Source organism: Mobula birostris, chromosome 23, assembly GCF_030028105.1.
Source record: "Mobula birostris isolate sMobBir1 chromosome 23, sMobBir1.hap1, whole genome shotgun sequence".
Classification (NCBI taxonomy): domain Eukaryota; kingdom Metazoa; phylum Chordata; class Chondrichthyes; order Myliobatiformes; family Myliobatidae; genus Mobula; species Mobula birostris.
The window spans coordinates 29,800,078-29,813,468 of NC_092392.1; the positions used below are offsets into that span (position 1 = coordinate 29,800,078).

General features: G+C 46.4%; 1 protein-coding gene across 1 annotated transcript in view; it reads left to right on the top strand.

Moving 5' to 3' along the window:
• Positions 1–8,290: 8,290 nt before the first annotated feature.
• The window catches only part of fam107b (family with sequence similarity 107 member B), a 72,230-nt gene continuing 67,129 nt past the window's right edge, over positions 8,291–13,391 (top strand). Inside the window, exon 1 of the mRNA XM_072241514.1 lies at positions 8,291–8,417. The gene's annotated coding sequence lies outside the window, so the exon portion shown is untranslated. The remainder of the gene's footprint in view (positions 8,418–13,391) is intronic.

A 13,391-nucleotide genomic window follows, 5' to 3' on the forward strand; every position in this document is an offset into this window, starting at 1 on the left:
ACAGCTGCGTGTGGCAACAAATTCCACAAATTCACCACCCTTTGTCTAAAGAAATGTCTCTGCATCTCTGTTTTTAAAGTGCACCCCTTTATCCTGAGGCTGTGCCCTCTTGTCCTAAACTCTCTCATCATGGGAAACATCCTTTCCACATTTACTCCATCTAGGCCTTTCAACATCTGAAAGGTTTCAATCAGGCCCCCCTTTATCCTTCTGAATTCCGGACCCAGAGCCATCAAAAGTTCCTTGTATGAAAACCCTTTCATTCCTGGAATCATCCTTGTGAACCTCCTCTGGACCCTCTCCAATGCCAGCACATCTTTTCTAAGATGAGGGCCCAAAAATTGTTCACAATACTCAAGGTGAAGCCTCACCAGTGCCTTATAAAGCTTCAGTATCACATCCTTGCTCTTGTATTTTAAACCACTTGAAATGAATACTGACATGGCATTTGCTTTCCTCACCACCAACTCAACCTGCAAGTTAACCTTCAGGGTGTTCTGCACAAGTCTCCCAAGTCCCTTTGCATCTCAGATTTTTGGATTTTCTCCCTGTTTAGAAAATAGTCTGCACATTTATTTCTATTACCAAAGTGCCTGACCATGCATTTTCCAACACTGTATTTTATTTGCCACTCTCTTGCCCATTCTCCTAATCTGTCCAAGTCCTTCTGCAGCCTATCTGTTTCCTCAACACTACCTGCCCCTCCACCAGTCTTCATATCATGTGCGAACTTGGCAACGATGCCACCTATTCCATCATCTAAATCATTTATATACAGCATTAAAAGAAGTGGTCCCAACACCGACCCCTGCAGAACACCACTAGTCACTAGCAGCCAACCAGAAAAGGATCCTTTTTATTCCCACTTGCTGTCTCCTACCAATCAGTCAATGCTTTAACCATGCCAGTAACTTTCCTGTATTACCATGGGCTATTAATTTGGTAAGCAGCCTCATGTATGGCACCTTGTAAAAGGCCTTCTGAAAGTCCAAATATACAACATCCACTGTATCTATCCTACTTGTAATCTCCTCAAAGAATTCCAACAGGTCCGTCAGGCAAGAATTTCCCTTAAAGAAACCATGTTGACTTTGTCCAATCTTGTCCCGTTTCACAAAATATTCCATAACCTCATTTCTGAACCATTGAATCCAACATCTTCGCAACCACTAAGGTCAGGCTAACTGGTCTATAATTTCCTTTCTGCTGCCTTCCTCCTTTCTTAAAGAGTGGAGTGACATTTGCAATTTTCCAGTCCTCTGGAACGATGCCAGAGTCCAATGATTCTTGAAAAATCTTTTCTAAAGCCTCCACAATCTCTATCACTACCTCTTTCAGAACCCTGGGGTGCAGTTCATCTGGTTCAGGTGACTTCTGTACCTTTAGGTCTTTCAGCTTTTTAAGCACCTTCTCCCTTGTAATAGTAGCTGCACTCACTTCTCTTCTCTCACACCCTTCCACATCTGGCACACTGCTAGTGTCTTCCACAGTGAAGAACTGATGCAAAATACTCATTTAGTTCATCCTTATCCCCATTAGTATTTCTCCAGCCTCATTTTCTAGCGGTCCTATATCCACTCTCCTCTCTCTTTTATTTTTTACATACTTGAAAAATCTCTATCTATTCACCTTGATATTGTTTGCTAGCTTGCCTTCATATTTCAGCTTTTGGATCCTAATGATTCTTTTAGTTGCTTTCTGAAGTTTTTTAAAAGCTTCCCAATCTTCTATCTTCCTACTGTTTTTTGGTTTATTGTATGCCCTCTCTTTTTTGCTTTTAGATTAGCTTTGACTTCCCTTGTCAGCCACAGATGTACTATTTTGCCATTTGAATATTTCTTTGTTTTTGGAAAATATCTACCCTGCACCTTCCTCATTTCCCCAGAAACTCAAGACATTGCTGCTCTGCTGTCATCCCTGCAGCACCTTTCCAATTTACTTTGGCCAACTCCTCTCCCTCTTACCACTGTAATTTCCTTTACTCCACTGGAATACTTCTATGTCAGACTTTACCTTCTCCCTATCAAATTTCAAGTTGAACTCAATCACATTGTGATCACTGCCTCCTAAGGGTTCCTTTATCTTAAGCTCCCTAATCAACTCCGGTTCATTACATAACACCCAATCCAGTACAGCTGATCCCTGAGTCGGCTGAATGACAAGCTGCCCTAAAAAGCCATTTCATAGGCATTCAACAAATCCACTCTCTTGAGATCCATTACCAATCTGATTTTCCCTCTCTACCTGCTTGTTAAAATCTCCCATAAATATTGCAACATTGCCCTTTTGAAACACCTTTTCTATTCCCATTGTAATCTGTAGTCTACATCCCAGCTTTTGCCAACAGCATCCTTTTACCCTTGCAGTTTCTTAACTGAACCCACAAGGATTCAACATCTTTTGATCCTATGTCACACCTTTCTAATGATTTGATGCCATTCTTTACCAGCAGAGCCACACCACCCCCTCTGCCTACCTTCCTATCCCTCCGATACAATGTGTAACCTTGGAAATTCAGCTCCCGATGACAACCATCCTTCAGCCACGATTCAGTGACGGCCACAGCATCATACCTGACAATCTGTAAAAGTGCAACAAGATCATCCACCCTATTTCTTACACTCCATGCATTGAGATATAACATTTTGAGTACTGTCTTTGCTGCCCTTTTCGATTCTGCATCCCTCATGCACTGATACTCACCCTGCTGGCTGCAATTTTGTCCTATCATTTGCCTGCCCTTCCTGACAGTTTGACTGCATGCTATCTTTGCTTTTTTACCATCTGTCCTATCGTGAGTCCCTTCACTCCGGGTCCCATCCCCCTGCCAAATTAGTTTAAGTCCTCCTCAACATCTCTAACAAACTTGCCCACGAGAATATTGGCCCCCCTCGGGTTCAGGTGCAATTAGTCCCTTTTGTACAGGTCATACCTCCCCCAGAAGAGATCCCAATGATCCAAGAACCTGAACCCCTGCCCCCGAACCAGCTTCTCGGCCATGCATTTACCTGCCAAATCATCCTGTTTCTACCCTCGCTGGTGCGTGGTACAGGTAGCAATCCAGAAATTACTACCCTCGAGATCCTGCTTCTCAGCTTTCTGCCTAGCTCTCTAAATTATTTCCTCAGGACCTCTTTGCTTTTCCTTCCTGTGTAATTGGTACCAATATGTAGCAAGACATCTGGCTGCTCTCCCTCTCCAAAATGCTGTGGACACAATCCGAGCCATCCCTGAACCTGGCACCTGGGAGACAACATATCATCTGGGTGTCCCTTTCACATCCACAGAGTTTCCTGTCTGTTCCTCTGACTATTGAGTCCCCTATCACTACCGCTCCCCTCTTCTCCCTCTTTCCCTTCTGCACCATGGACCCATGCTCAGAGCCAGTAACCTGGTCTCTGTGGCATTCCCCTGGAAGGTCATCCCCCAAAGAGTACAGTATCTAAAATGGTATAGTTATTATCAAGAGGAATGGCCACAGGGGTGCTCTGCGCTAACTGCCTATTCACCATCCCGTTTCTTCACCTATCAGTCACCCAGCTACCCGCCTCCTGCAACTTAGGGGTGACCACTTCCCTGTAACTCCTGTCGATGATCTCCTCACCCTCCTATACAAACCGAAGGTCATTTAGCTGTTGTGCCAGATCCCTAACACGGTCTTCAAGGAGCTGCACTTCACGCAGATGTAATTCCCTACGAGACTCTGGGTCTCCCAGGACTCCAACATTCGGCATGAAGAACAGACAAATTAAGTTAAGGCATCCGTTAGTCTTGCGAGACCATGGATCTGCGCCTGGAAAGTCTTCACTCTCCAGGGCGCAGGCCTGGACAAGGTTGTATGGAAGACCAGCAGTTGCCCATGCTGCATGTCTCCCCTCTCCACGACACCAATGTTGTCCAAGGGAAGGGCATTAGGACCCATACAGCTTGGCACCAGTGTCGTCGCAGAGCATTGTTTGATTAAGTGCCTTGCTCAAGGACACAACACATTCCCTCGGCTGGGGCTCGAACTCACAACCTTCAGGTAGCTAGTCCAATGCCTTAACCACTTGGCCACGTGCCCACACAAAGAACACACACCGGCTATTTAAACTACACTAAACACTCCTGACACAGTAAGAAAAAGGGGAAATTTAACAGAAACTCACCCGGAGCCAAAGCCTGACACTCCCACTCTCTTCCATAGTTGCTGTTTGGCCTGCTGAGTTCCTCCAGCATTATTTTGTGTGTTGCTTTGAAATGATTGTTACTCCAGAACCGATGCAAAACAAAAAAAGTACACAATAAGATAAACAACACCAAATATTTTTTAAAAGTACACAAGATAGCTTACATACATAGATTGATGACATGACCATAAAGTGATGCTAGGCCCAGGAGTGTCTGTACTCTGTGACTCTGACAGGAAATGAGAAAGTAGTGGTGGTTGGGAGTGTAGAGTGTGGTGGAGATGATGATCAGCCTTACTGCTTAGGGGAACTAACTGTTTTTGAGTCTGGTGGTCCTGGCGTAGCCTCCTCCCAATGGGAGTGGGACAAATAGTCCATGAGCAGGGTGGGTGGGATCCTTCATGATGTTACTGGCCCTTTTCCAGCACCTTTCTGTGTGTATGTAAACAAATCTCGAGAAGTTGCACACCACCTAGAACAGAGCAGCCCGCTCACTCAGCATCCTATCCCCCGCCTCAGAACTAGAATCACTGACATACTGTACGTCGTGAAATGTGTTGTTTTGTGACAGCAATCCAGTGCTAGACATTTTAAAAATGCTGTAAGTTACAATAGATAAATAATGCAAAAGAGGAATAGTGAGATAGTTCATGGACAAGGGAGTCGCGTAGGGTCACCTCCAACGGGATCCCACCACTAAGCACATCTTTCCCTCCTCCCCTCTCTCTGCTTTCTGCAGGGATTGCTCCCTATGCAACTCCCTTGTCCATTTGTCCCCCCCCATCCCTCCCCACTGATCTCCCTTCTGGCACTTATCCGTGTAAGCGGAAGAAGTGCTACACATGCCCTTACACTTCCTCCCTTACCACCATTCAGGGCCCCAAACAGTCCTTCCAGGTGAGGTAACACTTCACCTGTGAGTCGGCTGGGGTGATATACTGCGTCCGGTGCTCCCGATGTGACCTTTTATATATTGGTGAGACCCGACGCAGACTGGGGGACCGCTTTGCTGAACACCTACGCTCTGTCCGCCAGAGAAAGCAGGATCTCCCAGTGGCCACACATTTTAATTCCACATCCCATTCCCATTCTGACATGTCTATCCACGGCCTCCTCTACTGTAAAGATGAAGCCACACTCAGGTTGGAGGAACAACACCTTATATTCCGTCTGGGTAGCCTCCAACCTGATGGCATGAACATCGACTTCTCTAACTTCCGCTAATGCCCCACCTCCCCCTCATACCCCATCTGTTATTTATATACGCACATTCTTTCTCTCACTCTCCTTTTTCTCCCTCTGTCCCTCTGAATATACCCCTTGCCCATCCTCTGGGTTCCCCCCCCCGTCTTTCTTCCTGGGCCTCCTGTCCCATGATCCTCTCATATCCCTTTTGCCAATCACCTGTCCAGCTCTTGGCTCCATCCCTCCGCCTCCTGTCTTCTCCTATCATTTTGGATCTCCCCCTCCCCCTCCAACTTTCAAATCTCTTACTCACTCTTCCTTCAGTTAGTCCTGACGAAGGGTCTCGGCCTGAAACGTTGACTGCACCTCTTCCTACAGATGCTGCTTGGCCTGCTGGTTCACCAGCAACTTTGATGTGTGGTGCTCATTACACAGTGCATTTCTCATTGTTACCATCAGGTAGGAGGTACAGAAGCCTGAAGGCACACATTCAGCGATTCAGGAACAGCTTCTTCCCCTCTGCCATCTGATTCTTCAATGAACATTGAATCCATGAACATTACCCCACCTTTTTATATTATTTCTGTTTTGCACTACTTTAATATATATATATATATGCATACTTACTGTAATTGATCTACTTTTGTTCTTTCTACATTATCATTTATTGCATTGAACTGCTGCTGCTAAGTTAACAAATTTCACGACACATGTCAGTGATAATTAACCTGATTCTGATTCTGCAACAGGGTCAAACAAGGTAAAACAATAACGGAATGCAGAATAAAGTGTAACAGCTACAGAGAAGGTGCAGTGCAGGTAGACAATAAGGTGCAAAGTTAGAATGTGACGTCAAGAGTGCAATTTCTCATTGTATTTAATAGTCTTATAACAATGTTGTAGAAGCAAATCCCTATTAAATCTCTCCCCCATCATCTTAAAGTTATGCCACCTAGTTCCTTATTCTCCAACCCATGGATAAAGACTAAACACATTCTACAAGGTTTTATATCCCTCTAAAAAACTTTTCTGTATTAGGGAACCATCTAATAGACAGAGCAGTGGGACAACTGTCTCTGAGCCTGGTGGGACGTGCTTTCAGGCTTTTGTATCTTCTGCCCGATGGGAGGAGGAGACGAGAGAATGCCTGGGGTGGGTGGGGTCTTTGGTGGTGCTGGCTGCTTCACTGGTGCAGCGAGAGGTGTAGACAGAGTCCATGGAGGGGGAGGTTGGCAGAAGAATTTACAGCAATGCTTCTTTGACCCACTGTGTTTACGGATTACCTTAAATAAAGAAAGCTCAGTTTTTGCAGTTAATAGTTAACGGATTTTTAAAAAATCAGAGACACTCTAAAGATTCTGCAGACAAAATGCATTACATGCTGGAGGTACTCAGCAGGTCTGGGAGTATCTATGGAAATGAAAAAAAACAGCCGCCGTTTCAGGCTGAGACCCTTCATCAAGATGGGAAAGGAAAGGAGGGGGCAGAGACCAGAATGAGACAGTGGGGAGGGGAGAGAGTAGAAGTTACTCGGTGATAGGTGAGACCAGGTGAGGGTTAAGGAAGGTGGGTGTGGAAGGGGGGGATGAAGTGGGAAGGTGGGAGGTGATAGGAGCAAAAGGTAAAGGGCTGAAGAAGGAGGAATCTGATAGGAGAGTGGACCATGAGAGAAGGTGCAAGAAGACAGGCACCAGAGGAAGGTGATAGGCAAGTGAGAAGAGAAGGGGTAAGGGGGGGGGGCAGAATGAGGAATGGAAAGAGAGAAAGGGAAGGACAAATTACCAAGAAATCTACTTTAGAGTTTCTGCAGATGCTGGACATCTTGCGCAACACACACAAAATGCTGGAGGAACTCAGCAGGTCAGGCAGCACCTATGCAGGGGAATGAACAGTCAACTATCAGATTTCAATCCCAGTGTTACAGCTTCCCTGGCAAAAGAGAAATAAGGAAGTAAGTGCTGGAGAAGAGGGGGTTAACAGGAACGTGTCCTCCAGCTCACAGAGCACACCTCTACCATGGGAATACTTGAATAGTGGCCCTGGGGCAGGGAAATGACCGTGTATGGCGGCTGGGCTAGAGTTTACATATGCCTCTGATTACAAAGTGCTGCTAACTCAACAATAATGCCCCCCCCCCCCGCAGCTCCAACACTGGCACCAGGATCCTCCTCTCTGCTCAGATCAGCCTGTACACCAGCAAACACGATATTGGGGAATCTTCCTGCCTCCGTCCACTGCTGTCCCCTTACCCCCACCCCTCCCCTCCCCACCAGTTTTTCCTTTGTCCCCTCTCCCCATCCTTCCCCTCCCCCAACACCACCCACTGTCCATCCTACCCCTCCCCTCCCCTCCATCAAGAATCCCCTTCTTCTGCCGCTATACCCCCCCCCTCGCCTTAGTGGGTTTAGGTGGGTAGATCAATGTGTGTAGGAGGGGTCTGTGGGGGGGGGGAGCTGGGTTGTGGGTATGCAGGTGGGTGTTGGGACGTAAGGAGTGGGGATGTGGGGTGGGGGAGTGGGATTGTGGAGGAGGGGGGAGTGGGAACGTGGAGGTGTGGGGAGGGGCATTGGGATTGTGGAGGGTTGGGGAGGGGGAGGGGGGTTGTGGAGGTGTGGGGTGGGGGAGCGGGTGGAAGAGACTAGGGAGCGGTGGTCTGAGGGAGAGCGCATGGGGTGGATGTGGGAAGATTTCCCCAATACTGTGTTATCTTGCCTGCCGGCAGCTCCTAGCTCTCCAGCTTGCGATGGAGTGGGGGGGGGTGGTTTAGCCTGCCGCCTCTCCGGGGTGAGGTGGGGGAAGTTTACGTGTATGGGGGGGGGGTTGCTAGCCCGCCGGATCTCCCGAGTGGGGATGTTTGCTAGTTCGCCGTCTCTCCGGGGCGGGGTTACCAGAGGGCGGGGGTTTCGCTGTCTCCCTCCCCTCCCCTCCCGACGCGGGGCCTCATGTGACCGGGCGGTGACAGTCCGCCTGGCCGGCCCCGGTTGCTCGCTCACACACGCCCCGGGGCTCCAAGTGAGCGAGCCGCCGGCAGCGAGGAGCAGCTCGCCTGTCCTGCTTCACAAGGTAGGTGAGCTTCAAGCAGACAAAGACCCACAGTTTCCCCCCTTCTCCTCCCTCCACTCGCCTGTGCTGATGTTCGATTGTTCAAGTCAGATCAGAATGTAAAATGCCTCGGAGTAGGGCAACTGTGAGCAGGTTGTGTGTGAAGAGACAGAGACACACACACAGAGGAGAGAGAGAGGGATTTCTGACAAAAGCGTCTGTCTGTACAGCCTCGTGTGGCGGTGACAGGTTTCAAGCAGCGTGGTTCGCTCATTGTTACTGAACCTCTCTCCTTCTCCAACTCCCCCCATTTCTCTGTGCGCTTCTTTAAACAATGTGTGCAGCCTTTCTACAAACGTGCGGACTGTGTAACGTGGTTTTCTCGTTCGGCATTTGGAAATGCGATTCGACAGTTTAGTGAGAGAAATAATCACAACAACGTGTATTCCTGCTTTTCATCCCCTCCCGGGGGGAGTCACAAAATATCGGGCGTTTGTGTTGGGTGAGATCTTCCCAATATGGATGTGTCTGACCACACAGATCACTGGGGGGGAGGTCTTTTCTGTAGCGTGTGGGGAGAAACGCAGCCTCCATAAATGTAACCCTGCCCCCCCCCCTACAGGGTCCCCTCTCTGTTTTGAAATGTCTGTCTCGGGTTTTTTTTTCCCTGGGGTATTCCCTAAGATCGGTGGGGGGGGGGAGTTTATTTTTTGCAAGCGATTGAGCAAGCTAGGCTTTAGAGCGAAAGAAGGTGGTGGGCGACTTGAAAGAGGTGTACAAGGTAGGAGAACATAGATTGAGTGGGAAAAAAAATCAGACTTTTTCCCCAGGCCGGAAATGACTAATACAAGACAGCATCATTTTTAAGTTGATTGGAGGACAACATTGGATGTTTGTCTGTGTTTAATTTTTCATTAATTCTATGAAAGTGACTCTCAGGGTTGTATGTGGTGACATGTATCCACTTTGATAATAAATTTACTTTGACTTGGGATGATAAGTAACCGGGACTCTTCACTTAGAGGGCGGAACCTGCTGCCCGCACGGGTGGTGCACGGGAGCTCGATTCCAGACGTTTACGAGACGTGTGGATGGTAGAGTTATGGAGGGCTATGGTCCCAGCGCAGGTCGACGAGACTAGGCAGTTTAAGTGGGTGTGCACGGACTAAATGGGCCAAAGGGCCTGTTTCTGTGTTGCACTTTTCTATGACTTGCAGTGGTGTATTAATCACATTGTATGCAAATAGGCTCTTAAATGTGGAGAATACGGAGCCTGCACAGGGCAAAGGGGTTTCCCCGAACTTTCGGTGACGTGTATTGATTAATGTACAAGCTTTTATTTTCATTTTCAAATTATAAGTTACATTTTTTTAAAAAAAGTCCAAAAGAGGTATACAAGATCGTTTCATTGAACTTCGAACAGTACAGCACAGGTTCTTCGAGCCATGGTGTTGTGTCGACCTTTTAATCTACTCTGAACTCAATCTAACACTTCTCTCCTACCTGAACTATTCAGGAATCTGATGGCAGAGGGGAAGAAGCTGCCCCTAAAACGTCATGTGGGTCAGAGGGACTGCAGTTGTTCAAGAAGGCAGCTCACCCACACTTCCTCATCCCCATCCATCTCCCCCACCATAACCAGGGGGCATTTAGGGATTTGTAATGGTGTGCTGGGGGTAAGGGAAGACTAGCAGGAGCTTGCTGATGTGACGGGGAATTCAGAACACAGTAGTGTGAGGCTGGGGAAATGTGCCAGAAGGTGTTGGGCTTTGGAGGTGCTCTGTGCGGTCTCACCTGCTCTTTGCTGTGTATTTGGGCTTCGTTGGTGTTACAGGCAGGTGGCAAGATCACTCCCAGTCTGGGAAATAGTTCCAGAGTTTAGAACCAGCACCAACAAGGGCCTGGTGGTAATAGTTCCAACTCAGAATGGAGGGGGCAGAGGGAATCTGAAGGCTGCGTTCCCATGGTGGGATCACCGTCTGGTACGGAGGGGCCTTCCTGCAGGGTGGGAAAAAGCTGTAAACTTAGCCAGCTCCATCATGGGCAACTAACCACTTCAAAAGGTGATGCCTCAAAAAAGTGGCACCCATCATGCAGGACCCCCACTACCCAGGATATGTCATTGCTACCATCCACGAGGAGGGGTAGGAGACTGAAGACACACACTCAATGTTTTAGGAACAGCTTCTTCCCCTCCACCAGTAGATTTCAACGATCCACGCACCCACAAGTACTACCTCACCGTTCTCACTATTTCTCTTTTATATCATTTACCTTATTTTCTCTTTTTGCACTACATATTTCATTTCTTAAAATATATATTTCTTATTGCAATTTATAGCATATTTACTTATTGCACTGTATTGCTGCTGCGGAATAACACATTTCACAATGTACGTCAGTGATAATAAACCCGATCTGATTCTGATTTCTCTGTCCTTTGGTGCTAGAGGTGTTCGTGAGTTACTGTGGGAGTAGCCTTGAGAAACCTCAGAGCATGGTCATTATTCAGGGAGGGAGAGCATGTTGAGAATCTGATTCAAGATTCAAAATGATTTAATGTCATTTCCTGTACACAAGGGTAAAGGAGAATGATTGTTATTGTAGATTTGAGGCAGAACAAAAAAGAATATAATAAGATAAAGAATACATTAATAAAAAGCATAATAAATACTTAAGATAGCTTATATTTTGTACATCGATGTATGTCCATAAAATGACAGTAGGCACAGGAGTGTCTGTGCTGATGGGAAATGATACATGATGAAGTGGTTGTGGAGTGTGAAAGGGTGTGTTAGTGGGTGGATATTGAACCGGAGGACAGGCAGGGGCAGTGTTGGGAGAAAGATCTGAACTTTATGACTGGTCAAGTACACAGTCATAATGATCATCTGTCAATACGTTGGCCTTCACCGCCCCATCAAGTGGTGTCCTTATCATCTTTAGCCTCTAGCTCCTGACATTCCGATCATCTTTCTCCCAAGCTAAAGTTCAAAAGTTTAATTAAAACATACACGAATACCCATGAATACAGCCAAACAAAACATATCTCTGGGGCCAAAGTGCAAAACACAGTACCAACATTCATAGACAGCACAAGGCACATACAGCACATATAAGCTAGCTGCCTCTTCCCTTCCTCAGGGAACTCTCCTAGCTCCCTTCCACTATCTCTTTGAATCCTTTTGTCTCACCGTCCCCTGATGGTGAGGACCAAGAGGGTATGGTCAACGGAGGCGGAGGAGTGCTTACAGGAACGAACAATGAGCCCATGACCGATACCTCACATTTTTGCTCTTTTTCTGCACTACTTAATTTAATTTTTATATATACCTGTATTTCTTCCTGTAATTTATACATTTTTAATTATGTATAACAATGTACTGCTCCCTCAAAACAACAAATTTCACGACATATGCCAGTGATTTTAAATCTAATTCTGATTGGGATGTGTATTCGGTGGAAGATTAGGTACCTTGCATTGTGTCAACTTGCACTGTGTGACACAAGTTTTTAAGAGTCGTTTCAAGGTTGGGGAATGGAACGAAGTGGGCATCGAACTTAGTAACTGTGATGTAGAATCACCCAGTAGAGTTACATGTGGGCAGATGGAGCGCCACCACCCTCGGGTTCCACTCCTCACCTCACATCTTCATTCCTTCATTTCTCTATGTAAACTTTGGACAGAATCAGGTTTATTATCGTTGACACATGTCATGTAATTAGTTGTTTTGCGGCAGCAGAACATTGCAATACATAAAAAAAACCATAAATTACAACAAAAAAGTACAGAAGGTGATAGCAGGATTGTGTTCATTGAGGGTAGAACAGGAACTCTCTCATGTCACCATCCATTTTTCTATCATCCATGTGCCTATCTAAGAGTCTCTTAAATGTCCCTAATGTATCTACCTCTACCAATTTATGTTTTTCTTGTGAGTGCTGCTTATATGATATTGTAGTTTTCGAGTTTATTCTGTTTGGTTGTACTTCTGTGAAGAGCTTTGGACTGTTCAGCTATGACAAAACGGTTACTTAAATACAAGCTTTTGGTATTAAGGTGTGGACTTGTTATAAACACACGTGCAGGAAGTACTGAGGATGGTGTATGTGTGTGAAAGAGATTTACGATGGTGCAGATAAGAACAAGCCTTTCAGTCCACAATGTTGTATACAACTATTTACACAGCTGGACCCTTCTGGCTACACAATGTCCACATTCCTCCAATCTCCATGTGACTTTTAAACATCTCTATCGTATTTACCTCCATCACCACCTCTGGCAGTATATTCCACACACCCACCATTCTATGTATTTTTAAAAACTTGCTCTGCAAGTCTTTGAACTTGCCCCTCAACTAAATGTATGCCCATGTATTAGATATTTCAACCCTGGGAAAAAAGATGCAGGCTGTCTACTCTTTTTAAGGCTCTCATAATTCTCTATCAGATCTCCTGTCAGCCTCTGCTGCTCCAGAGAAAACAAGCCAAGTTTGTCCAACCTTTCCTTATAGCACATGCCCTCTCACTAAGATACCAACCTAGTGGACCTCTTCTGCATCCTCTTCAAAACCTCCACAGCCTTCCTATAATGGGGCAACCAGAACTGAATGCAGTACTCCAGATTCAAAGTACATTTATTCTCTAAGTTTGTGCACCAGTATACAACTCTGAGATTCGTCGTCCCACAGACAGCCACAAAACAAAGAAACGCCATGCGTTACAAACAGAAGAGATTCTGCAGATGCTGGAAAGCCAGAGCAACACACGCACAATGCTGGAGGAACTCAGCAGGGCAGGCAGCAACAATGGAAAGGAATAAAGAGTAGATGTTTTGAAGGTCTTGGCCCGGGATGTGGACTATTCCTTTCCTTAGATGCTGCCTGGCCTGCTGAGTTCCTCCAGCATTTTGCGTGTGTGCCTTTAAGTGATTGGCCACTTCCAGTCCCACCATTGAGGAAGCCCACAGTTATTGTTTATGCTGCCAAGGGGGAT